Source organism: Tamandua tetradactyla, chromosome 23 (assembly GCF_023851605.1).
Source record: "Tamandua tetradactyla isolate mTamTet1 chromosome 23, mTamTet1.pri, whole genome shotgun sequence".
NCBI classification, from domain to species: Eukaryota; Metazoa; Chordata; class Mammalia; order Pilosa; family Myrmecophagidae; genus Tamandua; species Tamandua tetradactyla.
Window position 1 is genome coordinate 38,451,225 of NC_135349.1, and position 21,892 is coordinate 38,473,116.

At 41.5% G+C, this 21,892-nt stretch overlaps 1 long non-coding RNA gene across 1 annotated transcript in view; it reads left to right on the forward strand.

Moving 5' to 3' along the window:
• The first annotated feature begins 12,441 nt into the window (after nucleotides 1-12,441).
• Nucleotides 12,442-21,892, forward strand: part of LOC143666628 (uncharacterized) — a 161,056-nt gene continuing 151,605 nt past the window's right edge. The window contains exon 1 of the long non-coding RNA XR_013167703.1: nucleotides 12,442-12,627. This is a non-coding gene — a long non-coding RNA (uncharacterized LOC143666628). The remainder of the gene's footprint in view (nucleotides 12,628-21,892) is intronic.

The following is a 21,892-nucleotide window of genomic DNA, read 5'->3' on the forward strand; positions in this document are numbered from 1 at the left end:
TTATCCCCACTCCTCTGAGAATATCAAAAATTCTCCAAATGGTTAAGTTGAATATTTCCTCCTTTCTCTCCATTCTCCCAAGGGGACTTTCTAGGCTTATTTTTAAATTGAGTTGTTTGTTGTTTTGTTGTTGAGTGGTGCACATCTCTTGGATCTTTTTAAAAAATGTATTACTTCTTCTGTATGTGTGTTTCATTTATTCTGTATTATAACCTATTTTTTTCAATTAAAAAATATATCATGAATAGAAAATATACAGGAAAGCAAGCACCTATTTTCTCCCAGGACTGGAGTGATGATATCTCAAGAGGTCAGGAATCCCAGGGCTGCAGAGTAGCTGATAGTGGTGTGAACAGAGGCCTTTGGGTATGGTGAGGGAAGATGACAGCCAATGGAAGCAGAGGTTTGAACTGGAGACATCCCCTGTATACACACCAAGAGATATTGGGAGGTGTGTTTGGGCACCTCAAAAGCAGGGTGAAGGTGCAGATAATCTGAAGGGGAGGGATTTGGAGCCATTGGATCTTTCATTTATTCCCTCAACAAATATTTCTTGAGTACCTGATGGGTTCCAGGTTTTGAACTAGGTAATGGGGTGGCAAGTAACAAATATGATCTCATTTGAAACTCATGCTATACTATCACTTACATATATGAAGTGCTTGGCCCAGAGTTGAAGCTCCATACATGGCAACCATAGGGATCAGTATTAATTACATTTACCGACTCTCATTTATGGTTGATGATTATCTGCCTGTTGCCAAATCACCAGAAAGGACAGAGAGCTAAATTTTTGCAACATGTGTCCATGAAAATTATTGCTATAAATATATGCTGAGTCCCTTTAATGCATGTAAAACTAGCTAACAGTGAACAGATTATAGTACAGTATCAGTGAAGCTAGCTCCACCACCATTCACTATAGCTCTATTATGTTAATGAGAAAACTTTCATTGGGCGCATTGGGGTAAGTTATTGCTCCTTCAATCACATCTTGGTTCTTAAAGGATCAATTGGTAGGCCAACTTTTATTATCTGTCGTTTTTTAATCACATCAGGAAAATGATGGCAAAGCATTGGGATGGGAGACTTTTTATATGAGATGAAATGAACTAAGATTGGAAGATGGCATTTTTATTTGCCTTACAAATGGAGTGGGCCCAGTGCAATGCCTTTGTGAATGAATGTATGGATGTGAATGGCTTGGTGCATCAGATGCTTATCAGAAAACTCAATCCTGTCACCCTTCTGCAAGGCAGAAGCCTCCTGAATGGATCTGGTTCTACTGGACTCAGCTGCCTTCATCCTTCAGCGGCAAGGACTCTGAAGTTTGAGGGTTCCTATTTCACGGCCAATGCCAGTTGGCTTTGATTCCAGCCCAAATGAGTGTTTTTAATCCACTAGGCACAGGGACTGTACGGGAGCTATGGGTTTTTCAAGGGCCCACAAACAACGCTTGAGATCTGAAAAAAATTATCAGCTCCAAAGTGGAAAATTGAAATTAACGAATGTTTTAAAAATTATCTACAAATTGCTACTTTGTCATATTGCTAATAGTTAAATTTAGCTTGCATAGGGATTTCATAACATCCGAAAATGTTGATAGATGAGAATTTCTTACTTTCAAGAGCCTCTGAGTATGCATAGTTGCCAAGAAATCATATCTAATCAAAAATTAAATGTAACTCATTGCCAAACAATTTCAGAAGCAAAATTTTAAAATCTTCTCAAAACACTTTAACAGAAAAATATTTATTTAATGTAGAATGTAGACAAACTTGTAATATGTCTGAAATGCTGTCTGTTGTGGCCTCCAAAAGTGTGTCTAGGGTGTGCAATATTCTTAAAAATTCCTGTCATGCTCTCTCCAGTAACCCATAAAATAGATTAGATAGAAGCTATTGCTAAGAGTGGCTCTTTTGTGAAATGTTTGAGCTTCATGGTAGATTAGATTAGATTATTATTCAGCAAATACTCACGGCCTCCCCCATGACCTCATTAATACTTGGCTAGATCATGTGACTTGCTTTGTCCTTATTGGGGTGAGGTGGGGTGTCCTCCCCAACCCTTTGACTGCGAATTGGCCATGTGACTTTAAAGCTTTGGCCAATGGGATGTGGGAGAAAATAGTCCTATCAGATGATTGAAATGTGCTTGTGTGGTTAGATTTGCCCTCTTGCCCTCTCACCTGCTTGCCAAGAACAGAATGCCTTAGTTAGTCATTGGTCCCCCCAAAATGAGACACATGTGGAGCAGGGCTACCCCAGTAGACCTGTAACTTCAACCCAAGTTCCCCCAGCCAAACCACAAATGCAAGTCTAAGACACAAATGCAGGGGATTGTGTGGTTGTTTCAAAGCAGTATTGTAGCCATAGCTGACTGCTACAAATTCCTACAACAGTGGTATTTACTCTGGCTTTGTGTATTTCAGTCATATTGCTAGGGTTATAACTTAGAAAAGAAGTTCAGCCACTTTCTCTTCATGTTGGATCTGGTTGAAATGTTACTTCCTTGGAATTACCTCCTCTGATACATTTTTAAGTACTGTCTGTGGCAGAGCATATCCGAACATCCATACTCTCTTCTCTGGAAAGAAGCTCTAATGTTTTTCTCTTTTTGGAAAAAATTACAAATTTAGAGAAAAGTCACAAGAATGACACATGTAACTTCTTATCTTCCTGAATCATTTCTGGAGAAGTTCCTGACATGATGCACCATCATCTCATAATACTTTAGTGTGTATTTCTTACAACAAAGGACTTTCTCCTATATAACTAAAGCATGACTGTCAATATCAGGAGATGAGTATCGATACATTCCCACCATCTAATCCACAAATCCCATTCAAGTTTCACTGACTGTCCCAATAATGCCTTTTATAAAGGATTCAGTCCAGGATCATGCATAACATTTAGTTGCCATGTCTTCTTCTGGAAAAGCAACTCAGTGTTTTTGTGGCTTTCTTGAGCATGACACTTTTGAAGAGTACAGGCCATTTTATTTTGTATAAGGGCCTCCGTTTTAGTCTTGTCTGGTGTTTTATATGATTAGATTCAAATCATACACACATGTCAGACTTAGGTACCCGATGCTGAGCCTCTGTCCTATCCACTGCCATGGAGGCTTACCTTGCTTGGTCCCATCTAATGACTTTAAGATTGAGTTTTTGAGGAAAGAAGGGAGCCAACTGGGGTTATATGGACCTAAAACCCCACATTTTCTTCTCTCTTATGAAGCTAGCTGTGGCTGTCTGATTTCGTTTTGGCCAATGGGAAGGAACAAGGAGTGTAATATGGGAGTTTTGTCAGAGGGAGGACATAATTTTCTTTGCCCATTCCTTCTGCTGTGTCCTGGGTGAGGGGTGCAATGCGAGATCGCTGGATGCCATATTTGACCATGAACACAAGTCCAAATGAGAAATAGTGGTGGCCCAATGAAGACCATTGTTTAAGGAGGTAGAAACAAGGGAACGTGACAATTACTTGAATATGGAATATGAGACAGAAGGATTCAAAGATAATGTTGATGCTCTTGGCTTGGCTAACTGGTTGAATGGTGATATTATTCTCTGAGAAAAGGAACCCAGAAAGAGAAGGAAAATTATTTGGGAGATAGAATAAATTCATTTTTGGACAAGTTGATTTTGGGGTACCTAGTGGACATCTAATGGAGTTCTCTAAGGCCACAGGCACTGGAAATAGATTTCAGCACCAAGATAATAGAAAAAGGGGCCCACTCCAGATTTTTCTAGTTGGTGTGAAGGAAGGCTGAAGGGAAGACCTTGAACCTCTTGTTCTTTCTCCATGCCAGTCATGCTTCATGCTTTCTGAGTACTGGCATGTGTCAGATACTATGGAGACTGAGCTCCAGAGCTGATGAAGTCTGGGGGACAGCGGTACAAATTTCAGGAGCTCAGCAGTCCAGAAGGGAGCTGGGGTCAATTCCCTTTCAAGACCTTTAGCTAATATATCTTTTCTGGGGTGAGTGTTCAGATTTATTTTTCAATGAGTTCTAAATGTGTTCCCCAAGACTCTGTATGAAATCACATATGCAATATCTTAACTTACCCACATACCAACTTTTAGGAGGAAAGTACTACGGCTATTTACAAATTGGGAAAGTAAGACTGAGAAAAGTTAAATGGCCTGAGGTCACATTGGAACCCAAGGAGTCTGATTTCAAAGTTTAAGCTCTTAACCACCGTGCTATATTGCCTCCTAGTGGCCATGCCTAGTGAGCGTTTACTCTTCGAGTTTTACAGTTTAGGAAGAGCATTCACATTCTTGATTCCATTTCATAAAAGCTCTGTGGGGGCAGGAAGGGCAGGCATTGTTATCCCCTGATTGGAGGGCAAGGTACTAAGGGATCAAAATGATTAGAAGACATGTCATATATGACCAACCAGTGAATGGATAAGTGGATAAGAATTTTGGTCTCCTTGTGCTTTACAGAGCACTTTCCCCACAGCACCACACCTTTCCTCATTAGCATCTTTGAAAAAGATAAACCCTTTGATTTAGATACTCTTTGCTCCTTGGAAGCGGGTAATGTCACAAGCTGGTACTATGATACCCATTTCGCAGATAGAAAGTGGGAGGCTCAATGGGTAGGCGAACTGCTTATCCGGTGTGTCTGGATTTCCAGGGACATTAGAGTGGCTGATCCATAGCTCAGTCATAGCTAAGGCTCTGTCTGCAGTGAACCACTTCACAGCTGGTTGGTTGGGGGAGAAAAGATCCAATAATAGAGCTTTCCAAAGCGGAGAATAGTGTAACACCCGACATTCACCCAAACTGGGAATTATCATAAAGAAAGAGGGAAAAAATGGAACTACAAAGGCATTCCAGCATGGTTTCTGAATGAGAATTAGTCAGTCTTTAAAACTTCAAATTCACAAGGACCTTGCAAAGAATTTCCAATTGGGCTAATCAAAATTGGCTGGTTCCTGATGCACCACAGACTTAAAGAAAACTGTTGCATGTCTTTTTTGGATTGAACCAGGATCCAGGGTCATAGTAGACAAGCTCAGACATGACTTTAAAAAGTAGAAAGCAGCAAGAAATTGATTTTCATTAATTGGATTTGTATGTTTGGTGGATACACGGTTGAATTCGCTTTATCTCATGATGGGTTACTTGCCTTGACCCTCTTTGTTTTGCAAATTGCCCTTGGAATAGTTTGCAATGAAAACTTTTCTGAGATCCATAGTGCCCAGAGAGGTATCTGAGGAGAAGATGCATCAATTTGCTTAAAGAACTCAGATAATTTCCTGGCAGGAAGAGAGCTGAGGGTCCGAGAGGCTAGTTAAAAGCGGTTAAGAGTTTGGGCTCTTGTGTCAGGCTGCTTAGTTTCAAATCACCTTTCCATCACTTATTAGCATGCAACATTGGCTAACATATTCCATCTCTCCAGAGTCTCAGTGTGCTCATCTGTAAAAATGGGGTGATAAGGTGATGACTAAAAGGAGATGTGCATGTATCTCCACAAAGGGACAGGCATGGAGTAAAACCATAATAAATACAGTCATTAAAATTTACTACTTAGTCCTTTCACAGCCCCCCTTTTATGCTATTTAGAGATCTGTTTGAATTGAAGCCATACTCCTAACTTATGCCTAATGGCAGGGAAGGCAAATGAAACTCTGGAAATGAAATGATCCCAAAGGAGAAGGAAGTCCCAGCTGTTGACCTGACTTAATAGTAGACTGAGATGGATTGGGATGGTCCTGATTCACATTTGCAGGTCTCTGAAGGGAACCTGTGATGAAAGTGTTTGCATGTTAAGTCAAAGTGCTGGACCCTGGCAGCTGGAGTGGAGGAGGATCACCGGGTCCTAGTGTCCCACATCAGGGTTGTACCAAACCAACATGGTCACGGCAGCAGGCGAAGACATCCCAACCATACTGAACCACCTCTCAACTGTGACACCTGGTGACAGCCTTGGGGACAAGGGCAGGTGAAATGGGACTGTTCTTGAGTGGATCAATCTTCTCAGATTCTCTCTCTACCTGGAGTTTTGTCATGTTCAGGTTCATGCGTCAACTTGGCCAGGTGGCGGTACCTGTTTGTCTGGTTGGGCAAGTGCTGGCCTGTCTGTTGGTATGAGGACATTTCATAGGTTTAAATCATGATCACGTTAGCTGCATCCACAGCTCATTCCGTTTGTAATCAGCCAAAGGGAGTGTCTTCTGCAATAAGTGATGCTTAATCTAATAGCTGGAAGTTTTTAAAGGAGGATTCAGAAGAGACAGGCTCTCTTCCTGCTTCGGCCAGTGAGCCTCTCCTGTGGAGTTCATCCAGACCCTCCATTAGAATCGTCAGCTTCACAACCTGCCTTACAGATTTTGGACTCTACGTTCCCATGGTTATGTGAGACACTTTTACAAATTTTATATTTACGAATATTTCCTGTTGATTCTGTTGCTCTAGAGAACCCTAATTAATACAAGTTTAGAAACAAGACCTTTGTATAAATTGAGTCCTCAGGATTCTTGGATCGTGGGAAAGGAGACTGGGAGGGAAATACTGTACTTTTTGCTCCTGTGAGCATGGGGGAAGGCATGAGATTACCTAGGAAAGTAAAAGAGACAAAACTGTTTTCTGGGTTAATAAAATGGGTCATACCACTTGCACAGGTGGGAGCTCATTTAACCCTCGAAACAAACCTTCAGGCTTGTTTTCCTATCCAGACCCTTTTTGATGGATGGCCAGGCTCTGCCTTTGCCGATTCCTACCTGCACCACTGACCTCAGCCCCCATTACCTTCTCTTGCTCATCAACTGTTTCAGCCATGGTGGTTTCTGTTTCCTTCCATGAACATGCCCAGCTTTTCTCCACCCCAGGGTTTATGCCTTTGCAGTTCTCTCTGCCTGGAACCTCCACGGTCACATCTTTCCCATCTAGTGGGTCTTGTCTAAAATATTACTCTTTCAGGGGTTGTTTAGAGTCAAGTAGGTCACCAGAAGGAAAGCTAGAGGCTAAAATATGGGCATGTGTAACGCAGTGAACCTTGTGATGGATGATGTCTGTGATTAACAGCACAAATATAAATAAGTCCTTTCATGAACCAGAGCAAATTTACAATACTTTTACAAAGAGTTAATAGTAGACGCGTACATGGGGGAAAAGTACCTATTGCAAACTACAGACCAAAGCTAACAGTAATACAATATTCTTTCCTCAGCAATAACAGACATACCATACCAATACTAGGGGTCAATAATAGGGGAGATGAGGGGTATGGGATGTTTTGGGTTTTCTTTTTTTATACCTATTTGCTATTTTCTGTTTTGGAGTAATGGAAAAGTTCTAAGATTATGGTGATGATTGTACAACTAGGTGATGATATGGTGACACATTGATTGTATAATTTGGATGGATTGTATGGTGCATGCATATATCTTAATAAAATTTGCAGGGAAAAAAATACAATGAAAAAAATTTTGCCCTTTCTGAAAGTCTTTTCCATTTATTGTTCTCTCCCAAGTTCGTGTCCATCACATCACCCTCTTTCAACATCTTAACCCTCATCATCTCTGGAACTATGTTGGTTTCTTACTGGTTTGTGTATCTTGAGGCTGTTTCCCTCACTAGAATGTGAGCTCCAAGTCAGTGAGTAGCTTTGTCGATGTCAATCACCATTATAGCCCCAGTGACTGGACGGGCGGCCAGTATGTAGTCAATGCCCCATAGATGATTCTACAAGGTAGCAGATGCTGTCCCCTACCGCTTACCCAGCCCAGGACTTTCTCTGGCTGTCAACCTACTTTGCCCACTCAGTTGGTAGCTGGGGGGATTCACACCAGCTCCTGACACTGACAGGAGTCGTTGGTAACTACCTCAGCTCCCTCAACCCCTAGATGAGATAACCATGCAGCGTGATCAGTGGTGCATTAGAACTGGCTTGTACCAGCTGGCGAGAGCTGACTGTGTGTACCTTTCCCAGCTCCTCGTTCAGTGACATCACATGGCAGGTTGAAGTCAGCCGTGGTGGGAATATTTACACCATGGAAATTGGCAAACATTACAAAGCATGGCTTTTTTCTCCCTGGGGAGCCAGTCATTGTACATTTCACAGCACACTACTGCATGTGTTTTACATGGTCTCGCAGGGGTTCCCAGCAGGATTAAGTCAGTCCCACGTGTTCATGGCGGTAACTTGCTTCATAATACACCTTCCCCTTCCTACCTCACCTCCCTTATCATATCTATTTATATCCCAGGTAAAATAGAATGCTTGGGTTCTTATCTCAGAGCCTGCTTCTGAGGGAACCCAAACCCATACAGCTAGTAAGGGATGGAGCTGGGATTTAAACCCAGTGCTGTCTGACTTCAAATCCATGCGTGTTCCACCAACCCCACCACTTTTGTACTTCCCTTACTCTTTGCCTGGCAGGATGGCAGAAGTCCCCTTGATGTGGAGGGGCCCCTAAGCAGTGAGAAAAGTTCATTATATTGATGTAATTAGCTAGCAATTAAGAAGTTAGCTTTCTTATGTTAAGGGCTGGATTAATTAGATATAACATAAGGAAATCTAATTTACTTAGTAAATTATTCTTTATCCAAAAAAAAATAAAAAAAAGAATTTAAAAACAGAGCATAATTTCCATAAAATGTGTAGGTGCCAAGGCAGATTTGATTGCCTCTCTTGTGTAATGATCCCCATCATGCTTCCATTTCATGCTTGTTATAACTCACTCTTTATAGTTTCTAATTTCCTGTCATATTTATTGCTGCATCTTTCATCATATAGAAGCACATCTGGCACAAATATTAATAACAAATATTTACATAGCATATTTTATGGGCATGACACTGTTCTAAGTGCTGTACATGTAATAACTCCTTTACTTTTCTCGTCCCATTGAGGTTGAGTCTATTAATTATGATGCCCATTTTACAGATGGGAATATTGAAGCACTTGGATAGCTGATATAGCTAATAAGCAGGGGAGTTGGGATTTGAACTTTTTTCCAGAGTCTGCTCACACAGCATTCTATTAACTCATTAAATTGTTGTTGATTGAGAGAGTAAGTGAATAATGATGTATCCTGCCTGGCACAGAGTATTCAATAATTATGTGATGATATTTATTTAGGCAGCCCCTGTCTCCTATAGTTCATCAGCTTTGGGTACTGGCATCTTCCATTCAACATTTTCAGCCTAACCAGCAAAGTCTTGGACGGTTGGGATGAGTTGTGTTCAAGGAAAGAAGACTGCAGGGATTTCTAGAATAATTTTCACTCTGAAGAGTTTGGGGATCATGGATAGGCAGATCTTGGCCTGGGTCTTTTTTTTTTTTTGCATGGACAGGAACCGGGAATCGAACCCGGCTCTCCAGTCCGGCATGGCAGGTGACTGTGGCCCTCCCATTGGCCTGGGTCTTGAGAAGTCTTAACAGAATTATCCACTGGTCCCATGGAGTCTAACAGATGGGAAAAGTTTTGAGGGAAAATACCCCAGACCAATACTTCTTTTTAAGTTTTTCTGGACAACTATAGGGAAGATATGCACATCCTTTTCCCCTTTTGTGATGAGGGTAGCGTCAAATATGAAGGCATGTGATGTTGTCTGGATGGGGATAAAATGTGATGATATAAGGCCTTTTAAGCTGTGGCATGCCCGGTGATGCAGATCCCCACGTATTTTCAGTTCTGGACACATGTAGACTCCCCCTCCTGCCCTTTGTCCCCTGCCTCCCCCATTTAAAGTTCGACACGACCATTTGGCTTTGGCCATTGAGTTATGTACAGAGACATGTTGTTACTCTCAAGTGGAAGCTTTAAGAACCAACATGCAATCCAGCACATCCTCTGATCTTTTCCACAGATGCTGGTAACATTCTAGACAGAGCTGCCCTGTCAACCCAAGTCCTAGGACGAGGTCAGCACTGGCCAGAGCCTGTCTGGGCATGTAGTATGAGCAAGAAATATAATTTTGTTGTTTTAAGCTACTAAGATTTGGGGATTGTTCGTTATTGCAGCCTAACCTAGCCCACCTGGATGCAAACTCTTGCATAGAAAGTGATATTTGAGCTCAGAGAGAGGAAAGGCTTAGAAAGCAGGTGGATTGAGTTCTGACCAGCTGTATGACCTGAGGCAAGTTCTTTAACTTCTCTGAGCCTTGTCCAACATCCTCACTGATGAAATTGGAACAATAATAACTACTCTATGGGATAATAAAATAGGGTGTGACACAGGAGGTGTGGTGAATTCAGCTATTACATTTGTTATGATGGAGCCATGTGTAGATTGCTCTGGGTATTGAAAAAACCTCTTAATATCAATTAAGAATAGAATAGACTTAATTAAGGAAACTCTGCAAGCAAGCAAGGATGGGCTCTAATTCTCCTTTCCTCTCCATTTATGGCTGGGGATTTGACAGTCCTCTGAAGGCTGGAAAACGAATAGACTCCCCCACCCCTTTTTTTCCCATTAGTGTAACTGATTGTTTTAGGGCATCCCTGCCAACCTATTCCCCTCTTATCCATCTAGCCTGGAGCTTTTATGGTCCCATAAGGTCCTCGCCTCCCCTAGTGTCTTTAAAGTTAGATCATGTGGGATAGTTGAAATTGAACTGGTTATGGTTCCAGAAAGTCTGAGATGCTCAGAAGTCACCAAGATTTCTCTATGGATGTTATAAAGAATGTATCACTTTGCAAGGTCAGATCCAGATTTCATGGGGGCCCAAACTTACACAATTTGAGGGCTCTGTCTTAAAGAAAAAGAATAAAAACTTATGAACATAAGCTTAGGTACAAAAGAGGATGTTTATTAGGTATGAGAAAATAAATCAAAACACATTTGTAGAGCCTTGGATATTTGCATTCCATTTGTTTTGAGATGTCTTTAGGCAACTAATCAGAAATATGAACCCAGAGATCTTCCTTCTTGCACACTTGCCTTCCCCATCCCACCTAGAACCCTCTACACATCCAGCATTTTAAAGGACCTGTGCAAGGGAGTGGCCCAGAAGCTTCCTGGTAAACTCGCCTCTGCTCTCCAGAGAAGACAGAACCTCTTCAGATATTCAGGCCTCCTCTGAATAGTGACAAGAAGCATGTGCCTGTGTGTGAGATCCAGGCTGAATGCATGAGAATCTGGGTCGATTTTCCTTTGAAGTGAATAGAAGCTTTGGTTCACTCCCTCTCAGATGATAGAAAACCATTTCTCAAATTAGTTGTAAGGTATTCTGACCCTGCCTTTCCCCACATCTTCTTGCCTGACCCCATCCCAAGATTTGTCATCTTGTGCCTCTAACACTGCCCCCCACCCCTCAGCCAACTCCTGAGGGGTCAACCCTCGGCAAGTCCCGTGCCAGCAACTTTGTGCAGCTTTGTTCATTATCTGACATCTTTTCCTTTTCTAGGCTGGCTTCCTTTATTTTTTGTTTTATTCATCTTTAATTAAGACTCTGGTTAAAATATAATGCAGAATATTCACCCCCACCAAATACAGATAAAGTGCCAGGTTCGCCTTGTCTATATTTGATTAGGACGTTCTCCTGACTGTCAGATGTGGATTGCTAATGGGGCAAGGTGTTCATGCAAAGTGTTTCCCCAGCAGGTATAAAGGGTCTGATGGGATGAAAACCAGGAAAATAAACTGGATTCTGAGATGAACGTCAATGATTCATGAACAGTTATCACCAAGGAAGCAACTTTCACTGATACCGTATTTATAAATGTGTGTGTGTGCACACCTATTATGTACCAGGGGCCCTGGGTGACTGGAGATGGCACCACACTGCCCCTGAGCGTACTGAGTGCTGGCCAGACTTGTACGGGGCCACTGCTAATTACATCTTTCGCCTTGTGAAGAGCCATTTAATTAGTGCTCACTTGAGCTCCTTCTCTGCCTTTACCCCCTAATTCTAAGCTTTATAACTTAGTGGTGAAGTTCTAAGCTTTATAACCTTAGTGGTGAAGGGCATGGGCTCCGGGTATAAGTTTTGCCTCCACCCCCTTATTAGCTGTGTGACCTTGGGTGAGACTCCTAATTGTAGAGAGGATCTGATGGGTTAATTGGTATAACACAATAAATGCTCATTGAATACTATCTATGATCGAGAGTCAGCATTATTTTTGTTGCAAGGGACAGGAAGTCATTGGAAATAATTTAGGCAATAAAAAGCAATGTTATTATCTTCTATAATCAAATCCAGGAAGGGTAGGGGTGCAGTTGGGCAGCAGGAGTAACTGAAACCAGGCAGTAGATTGTTCCCTGGTCCTCTCATATATGTTTTCTCCACTGTAGTTTTGTTTTTCAGATTGATTTCCAGAACCATGGCTGCAAACAGCCTTCCATGTTGCATAATGGAAGAGACGTTCTCATGTGGTTACAACTGGGACAATTCCAAGGAAGGATTCTGATAGGTTCAGCCCAGGTCACATGACCACCTGTGTGGTCGTTCCCACTAAAGCTGCCAGAGCAGGGGCTGCTGGGTAGGAAATGTAATGGCTGCCCCCTGTGTCCTCTAAATGTCCTTTGCCTGGAACTTGCCAGAAACCTTTTTTCCTTTTTATTTCTGACCCTCATACCCACTTTCTACTACAAGCAAGAGCAATCCAGGAAATAAAGTTAGCTATAAGGACTTGAGTAATGAGAAGAATCTTCTTAGAGGATATCGGGTAAGAATGATGGTATAGCTTGGGCTCTGAATGGAAGGAGGGCATTACTAGCCTGGGGCTACCTGGGAGACCCATGTTAGGCGGATAAATGCCTTTCTGAAGATGTGATAAATTTCAGACCGTGGCTCACTTTAAGTTTGGAGAGCTAATTGGCAATACATATAAAGAGTCATAGCCCCTTGATCCCACGGGCTCACTTCTAGAGTGTCAGGAACTATGAAGGGTCTGAGATATTACTCTACAAGCAAACTAAGAAGTTAGCCTACCACAGTTTTCTGGATGCTGGCAGAAGACACGAAACTCTGGGTCAGACAGAAAGGACTTTATTATTCCTGGCACAGCAGGCACCAAGAGCTTCATATTTGTATGTGATTCCCTTGCCCCCAAGTTCTACAAGGATGATGGGCCATGTGGAGGTGCACCCAGGGAAATGCTGTGCAACCAGTGGGTTTGCATCACAGCTGAGGGACCCTTAGCTTAGGAATCCCCAAACTTTTATAAAGGAGCCCCTCAACCTTTGCCCTGGAGGGAAACATTATCTTTATAATCCTTGTTGGCAAACAAATCTGTTCTCTGTCCCATTATATCTATCTTCCAATGCTGGAAGCTGTACAAACATCTTGTAAAGATACTCTGGTCCAAAAGACAATTCAAGGCATGCAGAAATACGAGAGATCCATGGATTACTTCCATGATCTTTAGAATCATTTTTTGAAACTGTAGAGAAATCCAGCAACAATCTGTTTAGCCTCTCCCCTAACGTTGGACTCTTGGTTGTTTTATGAACAAATCTTTGTTGCATTCAAGACATCTTTTCCTTAGAAAAAGCATGAAATAAGCAAGGGGGGAAAGGGCTTCAGTTAAATTAGATGTCCAATTAAGCAATCTGCTTGACTGCAAAATATCTTTTTGACAGACAATTAGTTCTGGGCAAGTCAAATGTTTCAACAATGTGTTCTTATGGGGCAATTAAAGTAATTCATATTTGATGTGCAGAAGTGTTGTGGTAATTGGGAAACTTTCCTGACAAGAAAGGCAATTGAAGCTGGGCTGGTTGTTTTCTTGTTCTTTCCTGAAGTTGTCCTGGTTGAAGAAGAGAGAAGGTCATTTCTTAGAAAGCCACCTCGTGGGTTCTTGCTGGGCTGGTGAGTTTTAGGGTGGAATTTTCCAGTGGTTGTAGGAAGCTGTGGTGGGGGGACCAGATGAGAAAGTTAATAAGATTAACAAAATTTATTATAATATAGATATTATTAACAATCCACATAAATTGAGTGTTTTGCTATCTCAGATATTGTACTAAGCACTTAATGTGTCTAAATTCCTACAGCTATTCTATGCAACAAATATGATTGGGATCTCCATATTGCAGATGAGGAAACTTAGGGTCAAAGAGGTTAGGTGACTTGTCCAAGGTCACACAGCTCGTAAGTGACAGTCCTGGAATCTGTATCCAGGCAGTCTGACCTTAGAGCCCTGATCATATGCTCTTGGACTTTTGTGCTGGAATTTTTTGAAAATAATTATGTTTTATATCATTCTCTGTAATTTCCTAAATAATGTCATCTGATTTTCCCCCGAGGCATGCAAAGCATATTGTATTTGGCTCATTTGAGAGAGAAAAAAGCTGGAACCCAGAAAGATTAAGGGATTTATCTAAGGCCACATAGTGAACGAGTAGGGAAATTCCATTTTATATCAATGCTGTTTGCAAATTTTAATTGATAATTTCTTCTGTATTTTATGAAATTGAATGAGAGGTGATATATTAGCCAAAACTTTCAGCTACCTCTTGCTATTCTTTTTTTTTTTAACATGGGCAGGCACCGGGAATCAAACCCGGGTCCTCTGGCATGGCAGGCAAGCGTTCTTGCTGAGCCACCGTGGCCCGCCCTCTTGCTATTCTTACATGTAATGTAAAAATTTACAAATAGACCTGAACTGCAGGCATGGCTGAATCCAGGTGCTTAAATGAGATACACTTTGGAATCAATACATCCCCTGGTACTTGGTATGCAGCTATTGATCTGGCAAATGCTTTTTTCTCAATAGCTGTTAGTAAGGGCCACCCAAAACAGTTTGCATTCAGCTAGCAAGGCCAGCAGTATACCTTCACTGTCTTACCTCAGGAGTATATCAACTTTCCAGCCCAACATCATGATTGCTCTGCAGGGAAACTGATCATTTCTCCCCACCCACAGGACATCACACTGGTTCATTACATTGATGATATCAAGTTGATTAAACCTAGTGAGCAAGAAGTAGCAACTACTCTAGACTTATTGGTAAGGCATTTGTGTGTCAGGGAATGGGAGATAAATGCAACAAAAATGACAGGGCCCCTCTACCTCAGTGAAATTTCTAGGTGTCCAGCGGTATGGGGCATGTCTAGATATCTCTTCTAAGGTGAAGGATAAGCAGACAAGATAATCCAATCAGCTGGATTTGATCTGATCAGTTGAAGACTGATTTTTCAAGAGAGAATTTTCACTGCTTCTTCAGCCAGCCAGCCTCTCCTGTAGAGTTTGTCTAGACCTTTCATTGGAGTTGCAAGTCTTGCAGCCTGCTCCGTGGATTTTGTACTCTTGCATCCCCACAGTTGTGTGAGACACTTTCATAAATCTAGTGTTTACAGATCTCTCCCGTTGGTTCTGTTTCTTTGAGAACCTTGACTAATACACTTAGTCTAGCCTCTGAGAAACAAACTCCAAGATTAAACACACATGATTTTTATTAGGGGAAATACCTGTGAGAAAAAACAGGGAGGACATAGAAGATGCTTTGAGAGCTGTCCCAGATGGTGAAGCAAGTCTGACTCCCAGTGCTTCTTGGTGGCAATGAGTCCTGTTTCTTGTTCCTCGGCCTCTGATTCTTCCCCTCAATTTCCCCCGAACCCTTCTCTGTAAACTCTCCCAGCTGAATGAACCAATGCATTCCTTTCCTGATTAAGTTAGTTCAAGTTGGGTTTCTGGGTGTTCTAGTTTGCTAGCTGCTGGAATGCAACACACCAGAGATGGATTGGCTTTCAATAAAAGGGGATTTATTTAGTTAACATATAGTTCTTCAGAGGAAAGGCAGATAACTTTCAACTGAGGTTCTTTCTTATGTGGGAGGGCACAGGGCGATCTCTGCTGGCCTTCTCTCCAGGCCTCTGGGTTCCAACAACTTTCCCCAGGGTGATTCCTTTCTGCATCTCCAAAGGCCTGGGCTGAGCTGTGAGTGCTGAGATGGGGTATGCTGAGCTGCTTGGGCTGTGCTACACTGAGTCTCTCATTTAAGCACCAGCCAATTAAATCAAACATCATTCATTGAAGCAGGCATGCCTTCTATCTGACAGCAGATGTAAATCCGCAACAGACGACGTTCACATGCCATTGGCTCATGTCCACAGCAATAGATCTAGGCACCTTCACCTGGCCAAGTTGACAAGTGACTCTAACTACCACACTGGGCATGCAACCAAACACTGTGACAGTTTCAGGGGTAATAGGTAGAGGTAGAGAGAGAGGGAGACTGAGATTGAGAGAGCGATTGCCCTGGGCCAATGAGCTTTTTCTACTTATAAGCTTTCATGCCTGAGATTTAAGGCACTGGCAGGAAGTTGAGTTTATGGTGGAAATTTGTAACTGACCATTAACTAGAACAGCATAGCTAAGCCCCTGTTTCTAACCAATTGTTGGGACTTAACAAAACAGCGATAAAGAAAGAGCTTTCACTTTTGGCACTTAATTAGCCATTCTTCTTCCTGACTTTTACTTTTATGGCTTTCGCTTCTGGGATAGGATTTTATAGTTCTCAGTACGAATTAAACCTAAACAAGGACTGTTCCCCTGTTTCTGCTTCTTCAGTTTAAATTTATTCTCTGTAAGGTGATAAGAAGTGCGACATTACATGTCACGTGGGAGGACTAAATTTTTTTAAAAGAGACAGAAGCGAGTAGTTATGTGATCCTGCTTCCAAACACTATGGAAACACATGCTAATTTTTTTCTTTTAAATAAAGTTAATGTTGTTGCTTGTTGTCTTAAAAACAATAAGGCTTATCTGAAGTGCTCTAAGAATAGGCATCTGAACATATACAGTGATACTATGATAATAGCTGTCATTTGGTGAAAGTCTGTTAGTACCCTGTTCTGTCCTTGACATTCGATGTCTCTAATCATCCTGAGAAGCTAAGAGGATGGTTGATCTCCAATTTCCACATGAGGAAATGGTACCTCAGGGAAGTCACTTAAGAGGCTCACAGACCAAAAACATAGAACTGAGATTTGATCTGCATTGAGACCTTTTGAACTCTAAAAATCTGTGTGCTTTTCATTTGCAAAGGCTGTGTGTTGCAGATGTGAAGTATATGTGTGTATGTCAGCGGGGGGGTGGGGTGGGGTGGTGGAGGGGCAGGGTTAGGTGGCAGTGCATGTGCTGTGAGTTTCAATGCCACATGTATTGGATGCAAGAACACTTTGTTCAAAGAATTTAGAATACGTGGGAAACTGAAAGCTCCTTAGAATGATGGGTATATCTTTATACCATGAGCAAAGGGTCTGTTAGGCAATGTAATTAAATTTGTGCCCCCATGGAAATTTTATTTGTGTCTCTAGAGAAAACAAGGATTCTTATTTGTTCTTCTCTTGAAATCTAAACTAAACTAAAGAGCCTTGTTGACATCTGCCTTAAGTCCTTTTTTGGAATAAGATAGAATACAAACACATCAATAAGAAGAGGTCAACACTGTCCTACATGTGCACTGCACTCTACAGTTTAGAAAGCATTTGCTTACCATGTCCCTTTTGACTCTCCCAACAGACTCAGAAGGTGGTAGGGTCTGGGTGGGGAAGCTGAGGTTTGGAGAGGTTGGGTGACTTGCCCTAAGGCGACATAACTGTTGAGTGGCAAAACCAGAACTTGAACCAAAGTCTATCTGATATGCAGTTCTCATTTCCTGAACAGGATTTTGGAGTCATATAAGGTTCTTCTCAGAAAAACAGCTGTTTTTATAGCCTATTTTAGCAGTACTCAGCTGCTGCCCCTGATCTATGTGCTAAGTCCGGATATGCCTTATCTTTTAAATAATCCAAGGGTAAACGTGTGGATGCTTCTTGATTTGAAATACTTATGTGCTAAGAACTAATGGGGTCTATAAAACCTGCTCCAGAATTTACACTTTTCTAACTCAGCCTAATCTCTCTCATCTTTCTGTATTAATAGGACTACATTCTCCTATGTTTCTGCTCATGATTGTTCAGAGAGAAAGCACAAAACCAGTCACCTAGTGGTTTTCTGCCAAGTACTGGAACACAGGATCTGCAGATGATAGAGGGTGGGGCATTTGAACTGGAGAAAGACATTTTAATTTCCTCCTGTCTGGAGGTGTGTCTCCATTTTTAAAAACAAAACACAGCTACAAAAAAACAAGGTGAGCCTCTTCATCTTTAATTGGTGGAATTAGCTGTGTTTTAAACATGGAACAGCCAAAGGAGAAGCTGGTGGCCAGTTGCTGGGGTTCAGGATAAACAGGAAGAGAGCTAATGCCAGCTTTAAATCTGATACTAAAAGTTATACTTGCTTACTATAGAGACTTTAGAATATAGGGACATTATAAATAAGAAAACTTTGAGATTTTATCAATCTCTTGTCAGCCAGTGAGCTGGTTGGTCAGCAGTTTTATTGTTACCTACTGTTATATGTTAATGTTACATACCTTTATAGATATCTTTAACGAGAATGAATTTACTAGAAGCCTTTTCCTTGATAATGATGATGCTAATATTTGTTGAATGGTTACTCTTTGCTGAGTCCTGACTAAGAGGTTTATATAATCTGATCTCACTATACTCTCATTTTGACTATTTTTAGATGAAGAAACCGAGGCTCAGAGGGGTTAAGAACCTGCTCAAGATCACATAGCAATTGAGCGGGAGAGCTAGAGTTTAAATTCAGATGGTCAGAGTCTAGAGCCCGGGCTCTTCACCATTTCACCATCTACATGCCATTCGAGGGATAACCAGATACACCTTTGGTTTGAAGGGTAGTGGTGGTGGAGGGGGTGCAGAGAAAGTAATGTGCCAAAATGGAGCAAAAGAGAACAGGGGAACCAAATTCTATTTGCTAATCATGAGCTGTATTAAAAAAACAAAGCAAAGTCGTTTTCCTTAGAGTGTCACCCTCTTCAAAATAGCCACAATTAGAGTGTGCGCCCTTATTCTGATGATGTTAATGCTAAGAATGCAGGCAACCTGTTTTGCCTGTAGTCTTCAGAATGAATTGTATGTTGGCCCTTTGAGGGTGAATCAGATCTTTTAAACAGTTGAAAGTCCTTTGTAGCCAAGTTGGATAAAAATGGTAGATGATCAAACTTGTACTATTATTATTATTAACAGCCCTGCAAAAACAGGGCCTCCAAAAATTTTGTACAATTTGGATGATTACATGGTATGTGATTTGTCAATCTATTATTTTTATTAAAAAGGATTTTATCTTATAGTAATGAGATTGAGTTTCTTGTATGACTCTGGAAGGCAATTTGCCTGGAGCAGTGGTTTCCAAACTTTTAACCAACTGCCCCTAAGAGGTGAGGAGAATGAATTTGAAACCTGAGGAATCCAAGGCAGAAATTTTTTTGAAGTCTCACGTTTTGCCTTAGATATGTGTGAACTCTGCATTCTACTTCATGCTACTTCTATCTTCAATTACTTATGGAAGAAAGTTTATTGGAACCTCAGGAAGATGGTCATGTTTGTACTGTAGCTTTGCTCATCCTGGGGATATATATAGTGGGGTTCCTCCCAGGGTACCTGTGCCACAGTTTGAGAATCATGGCTTTATTAGAGGAAATATCAATTTGTGATCCAGGATGTTGGTTGCCACTGAGGACATTCTGTCTTTAAAATTCCAATATCTTATACAGGAAATAGAGTTTAAAGTAAAAAAAATATATATGTAAAAAGTATAGTAACAAGTCTTTCTCCTATCCCTGTCTCTGTCCTTCTTCCCTGAGGTAGCAGTTTCCAAGATGGTGCCCACTGAAACCCAGATCCTGGCAGCCACTCCCTTGTGTTATTCCCTCCCACCTGCAACAGCATTGATCTTTGTGCCCAATAGAATACTGCAGACGTGATGGCGTGTCACTTGCAATATTAGGTTATAAAAAACTGCAGCTTCTGTCGTGGTCTCTCTCTCTTTCTCTCTGATCACTTGTTTTAGGGGAAGCTAGTTGCCAGCTTGTCAGGACTCAGGAAGCCTATGGCACGTCTACATGGTGGGGAGTTGAGGCCTCTAGCTGATAGCCAGTGGGGGAACTGAGGCTGGCCAAGAACCACATGAGTGAGCTCAGAATCAAACCCTTCAGCCCCAGGCAGGCCTCACAGGACTGCAGCTCCAGCTGACATCTTCACTGCAACCTCACAGGAGACTCTGGGCCAGGAAAACCCAGCGGAGCTGCTTGCAGATTCCAGATCCATGGAAACAAAAACAATAAATGACTGTCATTTGAAGCAGCTAGGTTTTGGATAATTCATTATACAGCAACAGCTAACTAATACATCCCACCCTCAAGAGTGTCTTATGTTCTTTCTAGAATTTATTGATGGAAATACAAGCAAATATAAATTCAGATTTTTCTTTTTCCCTTTACCCAAATCATAGCCTCCTATATACATGGTTCTCTGCATTACTTTCTCATTTAATATGATTTGGTACTTTGGGGAGCCTTCGTTATTAGTACATAGAAATTTTCTTGTCCTTTTATGCAACCGAATAACATTCCATCGAATGAATATACTATAATTGGCTTAGCTAGCCTCTTATTGATGGCATTTGGGTTGCTTCTAATGTTTGTTATTACATTGTTTTATGATTAATCTTGCACATATGCATGCAAGTGCATGCGTGGCATATACTACTAGAGCTAAGATTCAGAGTCAAAATGGTGTGTTCATTTAGAATTTTGGTATTGTTAAATTCCCCAGTCCTCTTCCCACCCCCATACAGAATATACCCCTCCCCCAGAAATGTATGAGACTGTCTGCCCCCCAGAAGGGATGGGAAATCTGGTTGGGCTTCAAATCCTGCAAAAAATGAAATCCTTCAGAGCTAATGAACTGATGAAGTGCACATCCAGACTTTATTTTATGTAGGACTACAGCAGACTTCCAAATTTTGTGTTTTCCAAATGTGATATTTTCAAAACAAAATTAGTATGCTTCTTGGGTTTGCTAAAGATACAAATTCCATTTCCTTGTAAGGCTGACAGCCACGTAGTGTGTGTCAACAGAGGCGTACACACAATGTGGGAATGAGTAGGGTGTGTAGGCATTGGGTTTTCTTTCCCTGCAAAAGTGAGCTACCTCATCGTGAACATTCGAGAAATGTAGTTCTGGAGGACTCCAGAAGTGTCTTCAACAACAGCAGCATCATTGGCACAAAGAGGTACCTTCTGAAGGTAACAATTTTTACTGTATATCATTGTTTATAAGATACCATTGATTGCTAGTTAGACCACTGATTTGATAACAGCTCACTGCAGGGGGAAAATAAAACAACACTGCATGAAATGTTCACATTGACCGTAAGATGAATCTCTGTTTTAAAATGATAAAATATGAAATGTAACCTAAAATCATGGAAACACAGATGCTGTTCAATTCTATTCTGTTCAGTCTGTTTGAGGGCGTGTAGCAAAACAGTTCTGGCAAGCATTCCTGTCTGCTGAGCCACCGTGGCCCACCCTGGCATCTCTTATTTTCTTTGAAGTTTCGTGTCTCCATTTTTCCTTCTGTTATTTTCTCTGTATGAGTATTGGACTGGAAGGGAGCACATGAGTCAATCCATGTCTGAGGAGAATTGATCTGCTTGACGTAGAGTGAGCCTGCAGCACTGATTCTTTCTGCAGAAGAATCATACAATCCTTGCTTCGAGTACTGACTTGTACCACTTACTTCTTGGGAGATTTGGGCAGATTACTTATTTTACTGTTTTTTGAGCTTCGATGTTCTAATCTGCACAGTAGGAATATTAACATTTGGGATGCTTGTGGACGCAAATGTCAATGGCCCCGCTCAAGGTATCTCAAGTGCAAAAGAGGGATTGACAGAGAGGATGCTGGAGCTGTTCATACTGGAAAACTGGTTCCAGGATCAGTGTACATGTTCGCACAAATCTTTGCATCCCTTGTGTAGCATGGCATTCTCCATGGCACAAATCTAAAGTTGTGTCTTATAGAGTCAGTGACAAGAATGCGATTAATCCAGTTCTCCTGGTCCCAAGGTCCCAAA